This window comes from Ailuropoda melanoleuca, chromosome 5 (genome assembly GCF_002007445.2).
Source record: "Ailuropoda melanoleuca isolate Jingjing chromosome 5, ASM200744v2, whole genome shotgun sequence".
NCBI lineage: Eukaryota > Metazoa > Chordata > Mammalia > Carnivora > Ursidae > Ailuropoda > Ailuropoda melanoleuca.
Window position 1 is genome coordinate 6,328,935 of NC_048222.1, and position 21,011 is coordinate 6,349,945.

The 21,011-nt window shown below is 38.7% G+C and overlaps 1 protein-coding gene and 1 long non-coding RNA gene across 5 annotated transcripts in view; one reads left to right on the top strand and one right to left on the bottom strand.

Moving 5' to 3' along the window:
- LOC117802271 overlaps positions 1-11,855 on the top strand; it is a 21,748-nt gene extending 9,893 nt beyond the window's left edge. The window contains exons 2-3 of the long non-coding RNA XR_004625360.1: positions 4,068-4,166; positions 11,295-11,855. This is a non-coding gene — a long non-coding RNA (uncharacterized LOC117802271). The remainder of the gene's footprint in view (positions 1-4,067; positions 4,167-11,294) is intronic.
- Positions 1-21,011, bottom strand: part of CDKAL1 (CDK5 regulatory subunit associated protein 1 like 1) — a 623,544-nt gene that overhangs the window by 168,317 nt on the left and 434,216 nt on the right. The gene's annotated exons all lie outside the window — the stretch shown is intronic.

A 21,011-nucleotide genomic window follows, 5' to 3' on the forward strand; every position in this document is an offset into this window, starting at 1 on the left:
GAAAGGGCAGAACTGTGATGTGCACTCCAGGCATCTTGCTTTCAAGGTCTGAGCTCTTCATTCGGCGCCACGCTCTCTCTTCATAAATAACTAGAATTTGTCGCCCGGAGCTTAAGCGCTACGTGGGCATGGTTAGTAAACGCTACAGCAATACGATGCCGAGGGCAGAGTGATGCGAGAAGCCTTCGGGAACGTGGCTCGGGGGCAGAGGGCAGCGATGTCCAACAGAAACAGAATGCAAGTGACATGAGCAATTTTAAGTTTTCTAACCATCATATTAAATAAGGAAACAGGTGAAATTAAGAATATGTCACCCCAAATAGATAAAATATGGTCATTTGAACATGCAATTAATATAAAAATTAATGGGGTATACTTAGATTCTTTTGTCATACTCAGTCTTAGGAAGCTGGTATGTATTTTCCGCTTGGACTTGCTACATTCCTTGTGCTCAGCAGCAAGACATACGTGGCTCAGATTCTGAACAGCACACACAGAGAAGGTGAAGAAGGAAAAAGCAAGAGCAAAGGTATTCAGGCAAAAAAGAAATAAACAGCAAACAATGTAGGATGTGGCATGCATGAGGAGGAGTACGGGAACCGCTAGCTAAAAAGGAGGTTAGGACCAGCATGGTGAAGTTTGGCAAAAAGGCACTACCAAAGGCTTCTGGGAGAGCCACACTTTCAAACTGTGTGTTAGGAAGGTGACTGCAGCCATACATGAAGAATGATTCCTAAGACAGATGACAGAGCACAAGATAATGATGGCCTCAACTAGGCCAGTGACAGTGGGCATGGGAAGTGGGGAGGGGCGTGGGAAACTGTATAATCCTCAAAACGGTGATAGATGAGGGCTGACTTGGGTGGAGGCATGTGTGGGTGGAAGAAAGCAGAGATGGTAAAAAAGGGAGGCAGTGGGACTCGAGGTGTGAGGCTATTAATTCAGACAGCTAGCCCAGGACCCAGCGTCACTAGAATGGTGTTCGTGGTGTGACTGATGGGATCTAAGTGCCGGGGCCAGGTTGTAGCTGGTTTTTATATTCCCACGGCTTAATGCATCATGAGATTCTAAAAATGTGCTCATTAGCAGTGGAGCAGGGACAGGGGTGAATATGGTGGTAGTGGGGGTAGAGCAGGGCGGGTAGGAAATAAACTTACAGTTAAAAGATAAGCAAGATGACCAAGTTATAAGAAATGTTGAAGAGGGAGCCACAGTAGACTCAAAATGGATTAAGACTTGAGCACTTGGAATAAATTTTCCCTGGTAGTGAAAAACATTAAGGGATAAAAATAACATAAAAGAAAGAAACNAGCAGTGGAGCAGGGACAGGGGTGAATATGGTGGTAGTGGGGGTAGAGCAGGGCGGGTAGGAAATAAACTTACAGTTAAAAGATAAGCAAGATGACCAAGTTATAAGAAATGTTGAAGAGGGAGCCACAGTAGACTCAAAATGGATTAAGACTTGAGCACTTGGAATAAATTTTCCCTGGTAGTGAAAAACATTAAGGGATAAAAATAACATAAAAGAAAAAACAAAAACAGGAGGAGGGAAAAGACTTTCACTGAAAAGCAAATTGTATTCTAGGTGACTATTCCCTTATTTAAAGTTGAATCTGTTATCCATGCAATTGATTGCATTAAAATCGATTTCACTGATGAACATGAAACAATAAGGAAATGTGTCTTTGTACATTGACTATAATAATGTGATGTTTACAAATCTGTGTGCTACTAACCATAAAAAAGATAATCTGGAGATACATTAAACATTTAGAGGCTATCAATCAAAAATTTAAATGCTACAAAAATCTTTATCAAATTATGCAACAGGTAAGTCAAATATTAGAGGCAAGTATTATTTGTTGTACATCATAGTATTTTAAAGCAAAAAATCTGAAATACCAAGAAAAACATGATTTTCAGAGTGACAGTGAAAAAATCTAAGAAAGGTAATTTGATGCAAAACCTGTATTTTATTAAATTGGAAATTCAGTTTANGCTACAAAAATCTTTATCAAATTATGCAACAGGTAAGTCAAATATTAGAGGCAAGTATTATTTGTTGTACATTATAGTATTTTAAAGCAAAAAATCTGAAATACCAAGAAAAACATGATTTTCAGAGTTACAGTGAAAAAATCTAAGAAAGGTAATTTGATGCAAAACCTGTATTTTATTAAATTGGAAATTCAGTTTAAGGAGTTACATGATTTTAAGCCTGAGTTTTTATTCAAGCCTTCTGTTTCGATTACTTTTTACAAATTTAAATCTGCTGATGGCGTGCATATTTCCAATAAATACAACAGCATGAGATTCCATACTAGCAGGACACCTGCTAACATCTTTTATTCATGTACGTGTTCTCGGTGCAAAGCAATTATATTATTTCAAATATTTTAAAATGTTTTCTATTACTGACTAACATAACTGCAGGTCCCCTCACAAATCATCGCTTTCCTTTTGCACTCCCTCTGTCTAAACCTCTGAGAAAAAGACTTACTTGTGGTGTTGTTTGCAGAAGTCAATAATAGCTCACAAGTAATCTCAGTCTGGTTTCCCTGCATCTGATTGTGGATGTGAGAATACAGCTCTTATCAAATGCATGAAAGAGGCATGCATATATAGATTTTGTTTCTTATCCTTGATCTAGCTCTTTGGAAATGGTTCCCAGTGTTATAAATTCAGAAGAAAGAAATAAGTGTTAAAAGCTAGTTATTGTAACTCTGAACACTGCAATAGTACTAGTCTCCCATCAAGGGCTCATCGTGACAAGGGCAACGGATGGTCCTGTGAGCTTCCTATGTGCGGGTGTGGGCACAAAGGTACATGGGCGTGCAATGCCTGAAAGAGTGCAGTGGGGGCATGAGGAGTGCATGTTTTTGTCATATTTTTCTATATTTGTTCAAATGACAATCATCTAAGTATAGCTCATAATTGAAAACAGTAAATCTGAAAGGCGATGAATATTAATTTTAGGTCACTTCATTATGGATATATCATGCCATTCATTCTTAGTACAGGTATTTGGGGGAAAAAGGTTAGCTTTGAAGGTGAGTAAAGAAATCTTACTTTAGGCATTGAAATAATGACCCCAGTGTATAGAAATAATTTATAAGAAACCTGAAACTATTCATTGACATATTCCTAAAGTGAATGAAGATTTTTAGTGAAGCTACTCCATCTTTTAAAATCCATTATCTATATGACTTATAAAGTATTAATTGTAGCTGGTATCTCATTGTTAATGCCCATTATTTGCCCTATCTCTTTCTCACTGAATTTTCTCAATGATGGTGACTACTCAACAAAAAGATATTTTTAATATCAGTTTGACTGAGAGACTCTCATCTGAAAGAAAACAGTCTCACACAATGCTTTATCACATAAGGGACACAGAACTTCAGACCATTATTATTTTATGACTAAAAAATGAGTGACTTAAGACAAAAAGCTCAACATCCTTAAATTTCATTTCTATTCATTCTCTAATAAATACCATCTGTTGTGTACTTTAGGGATATAATACCCGTCAAAAACTCCATCGTATTATGAGAACCGGCACCAAGTTGATCTGAAATGCATATTTGAACAGATGTGTTTAAATTACATCTCCGTCTATCCACATGCATAAATTCAGAGCAAGCGTGTGTTGATTTAAAATGCATAAAAAAAGGGATTTGGAGATGCATCAAAAGTGAACAGCATCTCAATGGATCAAGGCTCACATTACGAAAGGTCATTACTAAAAATAAAGTTTGCATTTATTAAGGGTTGCACCAAGGGGCTGTTCATGGGAACTGACTTAATGTTTGCTGCACAAAATCAGCCACTGAAACTAATTTTTCACAACTCCTCCATGTAAAACATTAAAACTGTCATGCATGGACAGAAAAAATGCAAAAGTAGACATCAAAATAGAGAAAATTATATGGCACGTCTATTGACTGACATTGGTTCATATGGCTCAGTCCCCCATGTTTCAACCAGACTTTGCATTTCTCTAAGAAAAACATCTGAGTGATTTCTGTAGGCATAATACTGTTCTGATCCCATTTTTTTTTTTACAGATATGCTTTCACAAATTACAATTAATTAAATCCTTTTGGAATTATGAAGTCCATCCATGTTTAGCAAGGAATTAAACACAGAGGAACACAAGTGTGAAGGTACATATCTTTAATGTTCTCTGTATTCCGCTAGGTGCTAATTTCTATGCTGGCTTGTCAAAAACTATCAATATAAAGCTTCATGGTGGGCTGCTGAGAGTGGTGCCCTTTCTCCCTAAGGTGATCAGTATAAAGAGAAGACGACGAATTGCTGAGTGAAATCCCTAGTTATCAATATCACCAACAAACATCAAACAGATTCATACATTTTACACAGACTCAGCTCTCAATGAGGAAGTTGAATGTGAGAATAAACCTGTAACACACCTTCGTGAATATTCATCCTCAGGTAGTACTACTGCCCAAACCAGTGCCAAATATACCAGAGAATTAAGTTTCTTTATCTGTAGATAAGGAAAGTAAGGATTACATCTAAAACCGACAGGAGAGAAAAGCTTTACATACTGGCCATCTTCAAATAAACCCTTAAGGTGCTATAATACGGGGGGGGGGGCAGTTTAAGAAAGAAGAGGAATCATGTTTCAAAAGGAATTTCAGATCTGTACAAAAAGATCTCTGACATGCAAAAGGAAATCAACTTTTTCAGAGCCCATCTTAAAGGTGTAGATGAAGAGTTCTTCCTGATAGATTCAGACAATTCTCTGAAGCTTGAATTAATTCACCAAGGGATAGTAATGAAAGTAAGCTTGTCTAGTAAGAAGTGCAGTGATATCATTGTGATTTTTTTCTTTCTTTTTATTAAACTCCTAAATACCTTCTAGGTTTGTAATTTGTGCGAATTCTTCCACTGTTCTCCCACAGTCTCCCTGCCCCAGCCAGCCATTCGCGCCCTCTCTGCCCTGCTATGTGCCCCAGAGGCTGACCCTGATGGGGCACATCATGCAGGCTCCACGTCTCACACAATATCGTCCAGACCGACAGAACTTCTAGTCCCTTCTCTGAAGCCCCAACACGCTCTAGTCTGTAGCCATCAACACCTACAACATTTTTCCTGCTGCTCCTACAAACCTGTTGGGCACAGCCAGCTCCCACTCACCATGGAGCCTCCACGTAGAATGAGCACTTCCTCTGGGAAGCATTCCCTAAACTCAGGCTATATTTAGTGCCTTTTCCGAGCTCCCAAACACGTATTTCCTAATATTCAATTAGAATTGCGGGTTGTTTCTAAGTTTTCTCCACTGGGACTGCAAAGTTCCTGTAGGACAGCGGCCACATGTCTGTCTTGTGTGCTGCATTCGCAGGGTCCAGTGTACACTTGGCATAAACTAGGTACTTAATAAATATTAATGAGTCAATGAAAGACTCATCAGTTCCCTTTAAAGGGAAATCCCATATAAAATTTTTTATTGAGACCTGTCAACTTCTTAGTTGAAAGAGGTGAACTTAAATGTGATACACTCAACAAAACATTCTAAGATAAATGTAAACTACAGAATAATCTTCCAAAGCAAGTGGCAAAGTAAGACAGAGTCACTAGAGAACAAATACACTCCAGAATCACTTGGAGACTATATTTAGATGTGAACTTTCCATACAGTAAATGCTATCTACTTGTGGCTATTAAAACGAAAATGAATTAAAAGCAAATAAAAGTTAAGATTCAGTTCCTCATTTACACTAGCCACCTTTCAGGTGTTCAATAACCACATATGGCCACTTTCTACCATATTCAACGGCACAGATACAGAACATTTCCATCCCTGTAGGAAGTTCTTTGTACTATTCTAGAAAGTTGAGATCCTATAAATAACAATACTAAGAAAATCCTATGTATTTGAATCTTTTCTTCATTTTACAAAATGGCAATGAAACCTAATGATCACGTTGCTGTGAGGATTAAAAGATATTTTAAAAGACTTAGCTCAGTGTCTGATACCTAAGAGGTGATCATATGGGCTCCTACCTTTGCTCGAAGTACGGCGTACCACGCGTTCCCCAGTTGTGCTAAAAACAGTGGTTTTCAGACTGTTCCACAAGCAGGCTAGGGGGACAGGGCCTGAGTGGCACCTCAGGCCTGTGGGGCACTAGGTCCCCCACACCTCCTGACTTTTCAACCAAAGAGACTTCAGATTTAACTGTTACAGATTGGGTTTCCATTTGAAATTATTTTTATTTTTTTCAATAAAGGACTGTGAGGTTAAGCACACAAACTTAGTAAAATTAAAAACAAACAAACAAAAAACACAACAAACCAACCAGTGTCCTGCAAGATACATCTCCAGCCTTCAGGAATGGCAAGCAAGTAAAGCCCATCATACTCTAACTCCCCTGGTCTCATCTCCTCCCACTACAATGTTCTAGCCACCCCGAGGTGAGGACATTGGGATCGATACCAACAGCCAATTAGGAAACAAAGCAAATGACTTTGAGCAGGAATCTTTGGCTCTGACGAATCAAGAGAGGTTATCAATACTGTTACTTGTATTTGTGGAGTCAGTGCTAAAACTGAAGTGACCAAAAATTAGCCTCTCAGAATGGCTTGCACGGAGCGACTCCCACCAGGAACATTGTCAAACAGGTTGAGGAAATGCTAATTCATTACAACATGAAGTGGAATCTACTGGGATGTGTTACAACTAACAGGAGCTAAAACTATGTGTGAAACGCACACACGCAAAGGCTTAGACGAACTGATGAGCTTCGGAAAATGAAAGACTATGACGTTAATTCTGCAGGTACTCTGTGGGAATATTTGACTTTTACATGATACTGAGCCAGTAGTGTCAACAGGGAATTTCATTCACTCTTGTAGACTTAACTTTTATCAGTTTGAATGGTCTTGAAAATTAGCTTTTGTTATAGATGTGATAATGTTTCGTAACAAATTCAACTTAACATGACATGGCAAATAATGTTTTCAGGCAAAGCTTATACTTCAGTAAGGTCATCTTTAACAATCAAGTTGTTTAAATCACAACCAATGTTAAGACATTTTATATACATTCCATGCTGTCAAAACTTAACGCGTTAAGTGTACTCTCCATTTTCACACAAATCTGCAGTACCAGCAGTGTTTTTCAGGTCTCGATACAAGTGCAAAGGAAATGTCTATGTTTAAAAGTCCATTTAACTCTGTGATTGAGGAGCTTTGACTTAACCTTCAGTTGGAAGTGACTGATCTGATAGAAGGCAAGTATCAAGAAAAGGATCTAATGCAATTCTATAAATCCTTTTCAAGCAACAGATATGTTCAATTAAAACTATGATAAACTGATATCATGAGCTGATATCAATATTTGGCATTCGTATCTGGGTGACAAGACGTTTTCAAAAAAATACATAAATCTCATGATACATCAACATTCACAAGTGAAAACTAGCAATTGGTTTTGACACTAGAGAACATTGAACCATGAACCTCAGTAAGTGAAATGTTATCCAAATAAAGTAATCCCATTCTTCTTACCAGAAANATATCATGAGCTGATATCAATATTTGGCATTCGTATCTGGGTGACAAGACGTTTTCAAAAAAATACATAAATCTCATGATACATCAACATTCACAAGTGAAAACTAGCAATTGGTTTTGACACTAGAGAACATTGAACCATGAACCTCAGTAAGTGAAATGTTATCCAAATAAAGTAATCCCATTCTTCTTACCAGAAGGTCTATATTTTAAATGTTGTACTACATTATTATATTTTCATCAATAAAACATTTGTGGAAATTTGTTTTCCTTATAGATAGATGGTAGATAGATGGACAGATAGTTTATTCTTCATTTTATGGCTTGGTCTACAAAGTCGAAAATACTATCTGGCCCTTTACCAATAAAGCTTACTGACCTCTAGACTAGATGCTTCTTTAATCACTCTGAATAATTTAAAAGATATATAAACGTAAAGTTTTCCTCTCAAATATGAGTTATGCTCAAAACAAAACCAATGGCTGCTGTATTTTTTTAATAGTAAAGAAATGCATCAGAGTACAGGTGATTCCCAGCAGGGTATACGGTTTTACTCTGAATAATTCTATAAAGAGAATTCCAGTGGATTTAAAACTCCAAGCTCCAAGCATGGGTCTCAGAATTTTGCTTATTGAGAGAACTCTTGAGGCAATATTTAATGTTAACTAAATATGACATGTTCCTGTGATTATATGTTCCTGTGATTGCCTAAAATTGATGTTGATAGAAAGATGCTAAAATAAAATCTGTATTGAATCTCAAGCACAAACATCAAACGCAGAAACAATAACAGAATATTTCAATACAAAAAGTTCTTAATATGCTATTTCAATTTTGTTCTATTTCATTAAAATGTGCACTAGTAAAAGACATTATGAATTTACATGTGACGTATAGACAATCCATCAAATTGAAAAATTTATAGATTAAAAGATTTAGAAAGTGATTGAGTGTACAATTCACAAATAAAGTTCTTAAAATGAAATTGTGTGCCCTTGTGCCTTTTGTGTAGATAGGGAAAATGTCATTCATGAATTGCTCATATTTGATTTATGTTTATCAAGTTGAACCAAAATTGGTTATTTTAAAAACAACAAAAATAATTTCCTAAGATTAGATTATCCATTTTTTGCTTGGATGAACGAACAGTTGTACTAAACTAATCCTATGTTCACATGAACAAGTCTTTCATGTGCTGAACTTGTAGGCAGTTTGTCTTGGCCTGATAACAAAACAGATGTTTTCCTTAGTGATTTTGCTAGCTTTATTAGGTACAGACCCGCCTTGGGACCCAGCTACGTGTGTTCTTTAACAAACTGTATTCATCTCTGTAAAACAAAGCCTATTGGTAGCTCATCCATGAGCTGCTTTAATTGACCACTTATTTTAAATCAAAAGGGTGTGATTCCAAGCAGTTATTTTTATTTTATAAATATATTTTATTAAAAACACATCAAGGATGCAAAAACCTCCAGAGATAAGATAGTGATAGCTCACAGGGAAAGCTGGGGAAGTCAGAATTAGGAGTAACAGTTGCAGAGCCAACAACTAGTTACAGAAGACGACACAGAAGGTGGAGAGCATCTGGGAGAACCAGAATTTTGTCTGCATCCACATATCTCACTGCAGTTTGGTTTAATTTTCCGTATCCCCTTCCCAAATTCTGAAGAACACATTTGCTGCTTTCTTTTATAACTATGCTTTACATTTCATTCTTCTAGAACCCCTCCTGGGCTTTCTTATCCTTCATACTTACCTCTTTCTCTAGCATTACCATATTGTTCCCCATACCAGGGCTCAACTCTACTAAGGAACAATACAACCAGCTTGTCTTGCCTAACTCTTCCCTCTTTCCCTACCTGGTTCCGAATATTTTCCCTTCTAGACTTCTGGAAGAATAGTCTATCATTGCTGCTTCTGCACTATTAACTTCCTGATAAATCCTCTATAACCTGGCTCCTGCCCCAACACAGTGATGAAATTATCTCATCACTGGCAAATCCACGAATGTTATTTTCTGTCCTAATTCCACTTGACCTATTTACTGTATTTGACACTATTAATCATCCTTCCTTTCATTGTTCATTTGACAAATGATGCGATGGGGTGAGCTTAAGGTCCATGGGTTGTCAGTGTATAAACGGCGTTAGGATGATAGAAAGAAGCAGCTGAGAAAGATGGGACTTGCAGGAGCCTAAATGGTATGGATAGTGTGTCTACATTTATCCTCCAAACACGGACCCTGTTGAGTGAAAGTGAGGTGCTATTAATAAATATACTAGGACAGCAGGCATAAACCAGGACGGTCCTGGGCAAACAAAGAAAAAGGTGACCCCAGGTACTGGAGGAAAAAAGGGCTAGCTGACTCCACACCATCAGGAAACCTTGGGACATTGAACTATTCTCCAAACAGTATTCAAAAGTTATGCAAATAATGCACTGAAAGAGATTAGGTCTTGGTATAAAAGCACAGGAGATAAAGGGGTTGTTTGATCTCTCTAGCACAAAGTGGACTCAGTCATGGAAACAATCACCCTCACTGGGTTTCACCCACCTCCAATCCTGACTTCTACCCTCTAAGATGTATTTTCCCACCTTATCTCCTAGCCAAGCCGAGCCCTTATAACCCAAGATAAGGCATAAACTAGAGCTTGGTAGGCAGAATTCTAATGTGGTGTCCAAATCCCAGCCCCCAGTGTGCAGGGAGCTGCTCCTAGTTATGCAACCAAACACTAAACTAGGTGTTGCTGGGAAAAGATCTTGCAGATGTAATTAAGGTCTCAATCAGCTGACGGTAAAATAAGGAGATTATCCCAATGGGCCTGACCTAATTATCCCAATGGGCCTGAAATATAAAAACCAAGAGATTTTTTTTTTTTTTTTTTGCCATTGCTGACAAAAGGGGAAGCAAGAGAAAAGGCTCTGGCTGGCCTAGAAGAAAGCAAATATCACTGTATGAGCCATCTCTGGGAACCACACAGCACAGAACTGTGAGTGGCCTCTAAGAGCTGAGAATGGTATCCAGATGGCATCTAGCAGGAACACAGGGAGCTCAGTCATACAGTTGCAAGGAAATGAAGTCTGTCAATAACCAGTAAGGCTTGAAGAGAACCCTGAGCCCCAGACAAGAACACAGCCAACACCTGGATTTCAGCCTGGTGAGAGCCTGTACCAGACTTTAGATCCACAGAAACTGTGAGGCAACAAATCTGTGTTACTTTAAGTCATTAAGTCTGTGGTAATTTGTTACATGGTAATAAAAAATGAGCACACAGAGAAAAGAATGAAGGAAGCAGTAGACATCCACCTCTATCAGCTTCAGAGCAAAGAGAATGTGCCGAAAGAGTAATGACATCAACTCTTCCCCCCAATTAAGAACACTCTGGAGGAAGGAAGAACTGAGTGGCCAGACTAAGACCTACTTTTTAATGTATCTCCTTTGTACCTCGATTTTTCCCCATGTTTCCTATTATGAAATAAATAAAAATAAAAATCATCATGACCTATCAGATGATTTAAGGAAAGGCTCAAAAGAAGGAATTCAATTGAAAGCTGAGGCTTATACCCACATATGAGCATGGAGTTACAGCAATCAACCTGCATATTGTACCCTACAGTAGCCTGCAGGAATTCCTAAACAAAGAAAATCTCCAAGGAAACAGGGCTTCTCTAGGACACCTCTAACACTCTGACTCCCAGCACTCTCTCCCTACTTTACTTTCATCTTTTCTCCTTTTTCTCTCTTGTTCATTCAGAGAGTGATCAACGTTAGGAAAAAAAAGGACGAGTTTGTGACAAGGAGCTGGACACTGGATGCAGGAGAACAGAAGGAGAACGGCATCGTGTTCACATCTTGAGTCGTTGTACCTCTGAAAGCAGGAGTACAATGAAGAGAAATACCAGAGCCTGAGAGCAGTGAGGCTGGCTTGGGGAGGGGAACAGGAGTTCCGTCGTAAGCTGAACTTGAAGCGTCAACAGAACACCCAGGTTAAAAAGTCTAGCGCGTATTTGGCACCCAGCTGTGTGATCTGAAGCCTCTTCAAGCCTCTATGTTTTAGTCTACACAATGAGAAGTACAGCTGACTGGCTAACGACTACACGGCACTAAGATACTGCCCGGCACCGAGCCAGCCCTTACGTGGTAACTATTACAACTGTTGGAAATGGGGGAGGTGAGTCAGAAGCAGGAAGAACACCTATGAGGAAGTTCTTTCAACAGGCCAGACAACGTATTTTATTGACAGACCCTGTGGGTTTTACCTTCTTCACAGTGACTCTACTCTGCCCTATCACCCCGCTTCCTTCAGACTCCCTCCTCTCTGGGCCCACCTGCTTCTTTCTTGGACTCCGCAGTTCATCCTCAGTTCCTGTGTGTAGCCAAACTTGTATTTCTACCTCTCCGTCACAGCTTAGCACCCTAGGCCGAGTGATTTCCACCTCGGACACACGAACCTTCAGCTGACTTTGCTCAGGCTCTTCCACCACTGACTGTGTTTTCCAGAACATAGTCAGCAGGGAACCTGGCACTCCTCTCACCTGACTGTTGGGGTTCCCTTCAGTCTGGCTGAAGAGAGGACAGACACATCCTTAGGCAGGAGGATGTGGAAAATGGCCAGTATATAAGCACATTCTGAGCATGGCGAGGAGGGGAGTGGAGATGGTCCTTGTTGGGAGGTCCCATCTTGCTGCTGAACAGGTTAGGTTAAGCTGGGGTACAATCCTTGAGATGGATGAAAAGGACTGGCTGTGGCTATTGTGAATATGCAGAAAAGTCTGAAAAAGAAAAGACACATGGACACCCTAGAGGGCTCAACAGAGATCCAATAATAGGACACCTTTAGTCAGGTTTAGACCAAGCTTCTAGACACATATATAGCAGTGGAGGAGGGGAGAGAGGGTGCTAGCAGCAGGGCCAACGCTGGGGGGTGGGTAGGATTAGAAGTAAAGGAATGCCAAAGCTATTATCAGAAGACATCCCTAAAACCCAGGACAGGTGGAAGCCAGAGGATTTGAGAATTGGGAGAAATAAGTGATGCACGTTCATGACAAGGACGGAAAACAGGAAGGAGAGAACAGGAAAGGGCTGAAATTCACTGAAGAGTTATGGTTCACCGTCTGGCAGCCAGCAGTCATTGTAAATGGACAAAACAATGCATAAAATCATGTCCAACAAAAGATAAAGAAGTGTCCAGAAATGAAACCATTTTCTCTGATAACATCTTAATTATGACTTGCATATATGCCTGGTTTCACACATGGGCAGTCTCCACTTCCCACCAAAATGAATTCCTGGAGAATGCATCATAAAAGTCTCCCTTTCTTCATAGAACAATAAAACCATGGGTTGTTACCCTCCTGGTTGTGACTTGGCATTAATTACAGATAAAAGACCAAAAATAAATCATAAAAGCAAAGACATAATTATAAACACGTATAATCATTTAAAACAGTAAATCTGTTCCAGGTTATTACAATGGAGAATTTTAGAGCAAAAGTGAACATCAGACTTTGTGTAGTCTCTTCCTCTCATTCAAAAGATGAGACTCAAACAACAAACTTATTTCCTGATGCCCATTCACATAAATGTTTGTACAGCCTATTTCAAAAGAATCCCATGAGGTGATACATTATACAGGATACTTTGAAAATATAAGGATATATAATTTAATTACAGTGAATCTATAGAACAGAAAAATGCCACTGTACTGGATCACAGTTTTGTATTATCTAACATTAAATATTAGCTACAAAGAGCTATAATGAATCTTACACCTTGGTTCTACATCTCCACTTCAAAGAAAGGACAAGGAATTCTTGGCCAACTCTTTACATGAGAGAAATTGAAAACAATCCAAATGTTTAACAATGAGCAAAGAAGGGAATGTAAACTTAATGAAATGTTATATAAGCTCTAAAAATGATAAATACATAGACAACAGAGAATCACAGAAATGTGTATTCAGAATAATGATGATAGGAAAGTGAATATAAATTAATAGGTGTTCTGCAGCAAATTCAGAGAACAACATAAACAGCTGAAAATTAACCTTCATTGCATATATATTTTCTTCCATAAAGTTGTTCCATGTTCATAATATAAACCAACAAGAAGCAAGCAGATAAATGAGCAAGCTGTTATGAAAGCCTGGAATGAAGCTTGCTTTCTCTTGATAAATTTCTTTGCAGCTGGAAATAGGAGCAGGGGTTTATGAAATCATTTTACTATTTATTTATTTTAAAGAGAATGATTAGAGCCCTTAAGTATTCAAAGAATGCCCTAAAAACTTTAGCTTCCAGGCTCTTGTGAAAATAAGCATTTGAATTTTTGTTCATCTTCATTTCATTGCTCATTACCCTCCTATCCCCCAAATAAACAAACAAACCAAACTTCCTATGTCTCCAAATGGAAAAAGAAGTCAGAGGGGGTGACCTGAAAGTTTTAGAGGAAGAAGAATGAGAATATTCACCCACCTTTCCATTTCTTTAAAACTAAATTAAATTTATAGTAAAACAAGTAAAACCAAACCAAAACAAAAAACTAAAGCAGACAAGTACGACTTTGAGAAAACTGAACTGGAAAAAAAGAAAAAAGAGAAACTGAACTGAAAATACACAGAAAAGCATATAGATAAGAGTATGCTTAATGAGAAAAAGTGTGTCTATTAATTACAGTGATAAAAGATATTATCTTAGCCCAGCTTTATAATCCAAAAAGCAAAAAGAATTTTGGGGAGGGGAAAGAATGGGGTGACTAACTGCACGACTGACAATTAACCAGAACCAATTTTAAAGTGATTTAAAATGTTCCTTCACATCATCTTTATAAGGATTAAAGTTCTATCAGAGAAGTGGGCTTTTTAAAGCCTGTTGATCGATCTTTAAGAGGCTACAAAATATATCTTTATTCTGTGTATTCTTCAGATAATACAATATTAAATTTTCTGTAATCCATTATTTATCGATTACATAGCTGTAACGGCAGAGGACTGGTTGAAGGATGTGCCGTCCCTCCAGCCTTCTGCATGGTCTAAATTTATCCTCGTATTAAACCAGACAGTGGGAAGACTTTGTACTTGGACTTTTTCTGAACTGTGACTGACATTCTCTCACCTACAGTGAAAAGGAAAGAGGAAAAGAGCTTCCACAGGGCCACCGACGAGCACTTGGCAGGTTATGAGAAGTGTCGCAGCAGAAGTTTTGTGCAGTCTCAATATTAGGAACAGCTCCGTTCCTGAGCACAGACTTTTTAATCCTACACAGTTTGTGTAAATCATTTAACTGATAGTGTTTCTGTCTTTGCACTGGCTCCTACAAAGCTTCTTGTGAAATATGCAGTGCCAGTCAAATGAGCTTGTATGATTAGAGGACATGTAGCTTTGATGATAACATCACCATTGACATCATCTTATTTTTTCTATTTTAATTTCCTTTCTCTTGATTTCTTCAAATGCATTTTTAAAAATCCTCCATTTTGCACGTTTGTCTATAAACTACCCAATTCCTGAGTGCAGGTATAAAAAAATGAGTTGTGTTAATACGTTAAAACCACAGACTCATGTCACATCAAACTGTCCCAGGAAAAGAAGACTGCTTCTAATGTTTATGCTTTTTAATGGCTCATCTCTCAAATTTATTCTCATCTCATAAAGTCAAGTAAAACCCAGCAAGTATAAATACAAGAAAAAATATGTATCTTATTATTTTCTTGGTTAAAATATAACCATCAAGTTATTTTTTACTTACATATTAATATAAAAGGAAATGCCACAGACTAAAATTCATGAAACATTCTTCAACTGAAGGCAGTTTCCCTCATTTGAAGATACCATGTAAACCAAAGAAAAACAACTGTAACTTTCCTTTCCCGTGTCACACCATGTGAGTAACTAACGTACCCCATGAACGTGAATGACACAGGGGAGGACGACGAAAGAGTCATGATGGCTCTGTTCCCATTTTGCCATGGGAAAGCGAAATGCATATGAGCCACGGTAAATAAAAATATACCATGCCATTCCGTTTATTGTTTCTATTCTCGTGAAAATTTGCACTCTGCTCTGCGATAAATGAAAACTAAACTGGAAAGTAAAATAAGGAGCAGGTAAATGTTTAGCAGACATTCTCTCGATGACAAATTCCAGTCATCAGAATATGGAACCGTCCATAACTGAGAAGCAAATCACTGAAATGACCTGAAGAGTTTCAAAGTCATAAGAGGGAAGAGACCAGGCTATGAAGTTTGATAAGGGAATGAAAGAAGAAAATCAACTTGAGGGGCGTCTGGACGGCCCAGGTCATGATCAGGGCCCCGCACTGGGCTCCGGGAGCCAGCAGGGAGTCTGTTCTCCCTCTGCCTCTGCCCCTCCCTGCTGCCCCTGCTCATACTATCTCTCTGCCTCAAATGAATAAATAAAACCTTTAAAAAAGAAAAGAAAAGAAAATCAACTTGAAGTATATATTTAAAAGGCTTGAGCTTTCTGGCTTTCCACACCAAAAACTAATTTACAGAAAGAACACTAAGGCCATCCATGCCATCTATAACGCTGACACACACCAATTACAGCCACCCCCCCTGAAATAGTTAATGACTTCCTCTTGCAGTTTCCGAGACTCGATTGCTTTCTTCTCCTAGTCTTTTGTGGACATGTTCGTGTTTGTCCATATCACAGCCTATAGGTGGACAGAGGAAGCGAAGGAAACACACCTCAGACGTGCAAGGTTTCCTGAGACTCAGAGCCAGGTAGGAACAGGAGGGTGTGAGGTTACAACCGCCTTGGATCGCCCTGAGATTCAGTTCCTCATAGCACCTCACCATTTAATTAAGGTAGTGTTTGATCACACCTACTGAAACAAACATACCTGTCTAGTGCTTTAAATCACCTCAGAGTAAACACATTTAAACTAGTATCCAAGGGGTAACAAATTTTCATGTGTGCGTGTGTCTAGATTTTAAATTGCTACTACTTATTTTCAAAGGCTAAAGGTAGAAAAAAAATTCAAATTACGTATTGAGAAGCACTTACCTTCAAACTTTTTTTAAAAAACTCTCATTAAACCAACTGCTAACACTTTGCCCACATTTATCCTCATGCTTTCAACCTTAGATCACTCTTTCAACCAGTATTTAACCTGAATGAGCTAATCAGAAGGTAACAAGGATGATTAATGCTGATGCAATGTAATTCCTGCTCTGCTCTAGCCTAAAATATACTGGACAGATGTGAGTTCCCCATGAAAATCATGAAATGCTACAGAGCTAAATACCACCAACACAAGTTAGAAGTGACTAGAACGCGCACAGTCTGCTGGCATTCCCTCAGGCCCGCGGCTGGATAACCAGGGTGGCACATGAGCGCTAGGAAGAAGCGAAAGGCTCCGCACAGTCAGAGCGAGCATCAGAGCCAGGCTGCAGAGCCTGCAGCGAGCAGGAAGGCGAACGTGATCAGAGGGGTCAGCCTCTCCCTCCTTGCACGCAAAGTAGCCTAGTTTACTGGTAATGGTTTACAGCTAAGCCAGCTGACCCAAACTGGTGTCAGGTCCAGCTATGAGTCAAGCTCTCTTGACAACTTAAGTCAACAGTCGGGGTGCAGTCAACCCGCCACCTACCTGAGTTCCCGCCACCATCTATTGTTTAGAATGAAATGAAACTGATTACATCTCCTAGGACTCTGGGCAGCCGCCAGGCCGTGAGAGTCTTAAAGATAATTTACCCCCTGTAAATAATGCTCCAAATTAACTCTGGCAACAGGCATGAACCTGAGGAACAGCTCTAGACAATATTTTTATGTATTTATTCTTAAACAAATTGTGTAACAAGATAATGTTTTACACCACCCAGAGATTAGAAAATTCTGATTTTCCATACAACAAAATGTCATATGTGGGGACCTAGAAAACGGGAGGCAGTGCTGGGAGTCAGAACCATTCCATACACCAGTAGCTTTTCTAAAATGTGTTGGTGGGTTCTTATGAAAACATACAACTCTGCTCAGGGGCAAAAGGTGCTAAAATTTCTTTCTGCACAAAATATCTTGCCCACTGCCCCTTCAGAGTCCCCAACCTATTCTCTGTTATTCTTTCTTTTCCTTTAAGATATCGAAGACCCCTGCTGAATGCTAATTTTATTTAGGAAAGAAGTTTACAGGCATGGTCACCCAATGACTTCATGCAGGATTAAGCACCAGAAACAAGGACTGTGAGGAATTCCAGGAAAGCAAAGGTTTACGAGGAAGAGGAAAGACTAAAATAAAACGTTTGGAAGACTGGCACTATTGGGGATTGAATTAGGGTGTGGAGTGAATAAAGGAAAAAGGGCTAGAAAATAGTGATAAGACCTCTGGTCTGGAAAAAAATGTCTAATTCCGACCCTGACGACCCCAATTGGTAGCATAACCCTTAGAGACATTAGTGAACCTTGACTCGTATGTAACTGTTGCTGGGGCGCCTGGGTGGCTCAGTCGGCGAAACCACCGACTCTTGATATAGGCTCAGGTCATGATCTCAGGGTTGTGGGACCCAGGCCAACGCTGGGCTCCCCCCTCAGCAGGGAGGGGGCTTGAGCGCCTCTCACTCTGCCCCTCTCCCCTTGCTTGTGTATGTGCTCTCTCTCTCTCTCTCAAATAAATAAATAAATAAATCGAATGTGTAACTGTTGGATATTCATTCTGCTCTCCCAATCTTTTGGATGAGTTCTACCAACTGAACTGTACTTTTAACCTAAGGAGACATTTTATAAAAATCTGTGAGAAATCAGAACAGAAAAATGTTTTCAGTGTGTTTTTCTTCCTCCACACTGATCTTTTATATATTTTAGACTAAGTATAAGCCGTATACATTGGCTTCTACCTAACATGTATCAAATTTCTTTTATTTTTTAAGAATTGCTCAATGACTGTGTTCTGTATTGTGGGTGCATTTTGTTATTATTATTATTATTGGGAGAAAAAACAGCAGCAATCACTTAACGTAATGAGTGCCAAGTACTGTTGCGTCTACCTTCATGCATATTATCTCATTTAAATCTCCCACCAACCTTAACAAGAAGGGTATTATTATCCTCATTCTACAGATAAGAAAACCAAGGTCAGAGAGGTTAAGTAACCCAGTCAATATCACAAAACTAGAGAGGATTTAAACCTAGTTTATCTGACCCTACACCTGTGCTCTCAATTACTGGGCTGAATTAAAGTCTCTATCATCAGTGCTCTGACTTTGATTACTCCTACACAAAAGTTCTCGCTTGGAGGAAAATTGTGACAGCACTTCACTTAATATCTCTACTAAAGTGGCTGAGTTCACAAAATACTTAAAATTGAGCATTCTTCTCTCTCTCTTTTTTAAACATCATTGTACCTTTGAATTTGCTAGAGTTCCTTTCTGTCAAAAATTGCAGAAATTAGTTGAAGATATGGGGTTATCTCCAATACAACCAACTTATATAATTCTGTCTGACATTTTGAGAGAAGCAACTTATGTATTTATGTCTGACATTCTGAGAGAATGAGCCTTTCATGGCAGCCGGTGGTGCCAAGGAACACCAGAGACCGACGTGGCCATTAAACACATGTGGGGGAAAAATCAACTTTCTGGGCTTTGGGTGAAAATGAGGGAAGGCAGGGCTATGATTTTTAAGCTGTCTTCTAATTCCATGTGTTATGATTGTATTAATTAAAATCTTCATCCTTTTTTTCTCATATCTCATCTCCCTTTATTTCCTTCCTTCCATCCTTTTTTTCCTTCCTTCCTTCCTTCCTTCCTTCCTTCCTTCCTTCCTTTTCTCCTTCCTGCCTGGTTTCTTTCTTTCCTTCTTTTTTTTTTCTTTCTCGAGGAAGAAAGAAAGAAGAAGAAAAGAGAAAAAACTATTTGTTTCTGATAAGGTTAGCACCACAGCTTCTAAAACTGGATATTGGTGGTGGAGGAGCTGTTTTTACTGTGGAGATAAAACATTTATTGAGTAAAGAAGGAAAAAAATGAGTTAATGGGCACTATAAATAACAATGCTTCGAAAGAATGTAAAAATTAAGCTAGAAGCAACTTTTAAGATTCTTTCCTCAGTGCAGGTTGAAATGGGTAAATTAAATGGGCCATATTGTTATTTAGCATCTCCTAGTGGCCTGCTGGCATATGAACCATTTCGAACGTCGGCATTAACAGCTCATAGCCAACTTCCTGTTGTACGGATAATGATTCCTAGATCTAATTAATTACAAAAAAATCTATTTTTTAAGCTCTCCATAACGCACACTGTACAAGACAGCAGTTCATCGTTCACAACAGCAGAGCTGCAGGCCAGGCTATAACCGAGGGGCTTTGGAGGCCCCTGGCTGAGATATTATTTAAATTTCCTATATGTAATCGTAGCCCAAATCACTAATATTTATGCTATCTAGCCTCCAGTCTGTTTTTCTAATGCAGGACAACACTCCTCTAGGCACTGTAATTGTAGACGCAGCACCAGACAAGGCAGCAGGAAGAACACCACATGGGATCTAAATGTGGAGGGAAACGTAATGCGTCCGCGGGCCTGTAACAAATAGGCACCTGGAGAAACAGTCTCTCCTAAACGTAAGAGGGAGAAAAGAAAATAAAAGGAGTCATGGGATGATGACAGCAGACAGCAAGTAGTTAAAAACAACAACAACAGCTATCAAACAAGACATACGACAGATGACAGGGCAAAAGAGAGAAAATAAAGCAGGCTGGATATAACTTTCCTTTGGCCACTGAGAACATACACCCAGTTTATATGAGGATGGAACTTCACTTAAATGACCTACGAGGGAGTGTTGAACAAAAAGACTTCATATCCTACCTTCATGAAGAAAAAACTCACTATAATAATAAAAAATTATGCCTGAAAACAAAATAAAAATGAAAAAACCTACTGTTTAATTTTAGGCCCTGAAAGGTTTGCTTGACCCCAGAGTTAATCTTCACCAAAAGCATCTAGTGTCACAATCTTTACAAAAAAGGGAGCCAATCCTTCTATTTTATATTTAAATATAACTTCCATTTTTCAGAAGCTTACTCCAATACTTAATAACATTCAGGATTCCATTTTTTATAAGAAAACATTCTTTTAAGGCAACATAAAATAAATAAGCATGAGCAAAACTGCAACATATAGATATTTATAGTTTGAGGATCAACTTTGGTTTTAGCACTTTGTTTTAGGTAATTAGCAGCATTTTAGTTCATTTGGAATAATCTTTTATTTTTCTCAGCAGTTCTTATAGCAAAAAAACAGAACTCTGACACCCTATCTTAAAACACACAGTGTGGACCAAACAGAGGCTGTCTGCATATGCTTGACTAAATTATTCGATTTATTTCTCTTGGCTGCTATTACTTCTAGAAAAATAATCGTGGGCTCTATGTTTAGCTGTCTAAATAAGAAGTTCTATTAATCCACATATCTCTTAAGCAGTGAATATTCTGGCAATTTATTTGAAGAAGGTGTAAATTTATTCTGC